We start from the raw sequence: 1,582 nt of genomic DNA on the forward strand, positions 1-1,582 counted from the left end.
AAAAAAAACAGTGCAAAAGTACACACAGGAAGGTTGACGTGTTTCACGCACAGCAGCGCTTAATCAGTGTGCTGCTGTGCACGAAATGCGTTAACCCTCCTTCCTGTGTGTGCGCTTTTGCGCTGTGATGATTTTTCTTTTTTTTTTTTTTTTTATACTTTAACAAAGTATTGGCGTTTCCTGTAGAGCGCGCGTCCATCCTGTCTTCATATATCTTGCATCTCGGTGGCAAGCTGGGAGCGAGCGTCTCTATTGGAGGACTACTTTTTTTTTTTTTTTTTTTTTTTTAACCACTTCCCTCCCTTGGCCAATGCATATATACGGCCGGGTGGGAGCCGTCTACTCCTGATAGGACGTTCAGGAACGTCCTTCAGGAGTAGCGGGATCGCGCGCGCCCGCGCAGCGGCGCGATCCCGATGTGCTCGTGTCACCCGGACACGGCACATCTCAGATCGGCAGGAGGGCTCTGTGATTGGCCCTCCTGATCACATGACGGCCGTGTCCAATCACGGCCGTCATGTGATGTAAACAAACAGCCGGTTGCTAGGCAATCGGCTCCTCCTCTCCTCACACGGAAGTCACCGCTGAGGAGAGGAGAGCAGAACGCTGCAGCCGGCTGATGATCAGTGAGTATGGGCTGCTTTTCACAGCTTTTTACTCACTGATCATCAGTGTAGTGTAAACACACAACACACCACACAGTACAAACACAGTCCCCACATATGTCCCCAAAACACACATGTCCCCAAAACACACATGTCCCCAAATAATAAAAACACATGTCCCCCACATATGTCCCCAAAACACACATGTCCCCAAATAATAAAAACACATGTCCCTAATAATAAAAACATGTCCCCCACATATGTCCCACTAAAATCACATGTCCCAATGATTATCTGCACACGTATGTACGTGATCACCTGCACACATATGTCCGTGATCACACAAACCAATTATTATACACTTAACGGAATTTTTTTTACCAAAAACATGTAGCAGAATACATTTTGGCTTAAATTTATGACAAAATTTGATTTTATTGGATTTCTTTTCAAATAGAAAAAAGAAAATATTGTTTTTTTTTTTTCCAAATTTCCGCTATTTTTGCGCTTATATCGCAAAAAAAAAAAAAAACGGAGTCGTGAATAAATAACACCAAAATAAAGCTCTATTTGTGCAAACAAAATTATAACAATTTCATTTGGGTACAGTGTAGCATGACCGCGCAATTGTCACTGAAAGCGCGAGAGCGATGAAAGCTGAAAATTGGGCTGGGAAGGAAGGGGGTGAAAGTGCCCCCCCCCCCCCGGTATTGTAGTGGTTAAGGGATAAAACTTTATACATTTTGCCCTAGACGTAACATTTTAATGATGGTATTAATGGGCATTTAAATGTCACCTGGGCATCAGGAAAAACCCATTCCTGGATTTGTTCCTCATTAGCTGAGGACGTGACGAAACGTGTTGAGGGTCCCCCTGATCCCAACTATTCATTGATCATCAAAGCCGTGTGATGATTGACACAGCGATCACGTTGGCTTTTGTTTTATAAACAAGGTGGTGGCGTTTTTAATTTCTTT

This window comes from Lithobates pipiens, unplaced genomic scaffold, assembly GCF_037356315.1.
Source record: "Lithobates pipiens isolate NorthernLeopardFrog02 unplaced genomic scaffold, aLitPip1_a1.2 Scaffold_30, whole genome shotgun sequence".
NCBI classification, from domain to species: domain Eukaryota; kingdom Metazoa; phylum Chordata; class Amphibia; order Anura; family Ranidae; genus Lithobates; species Lithobates pipiens.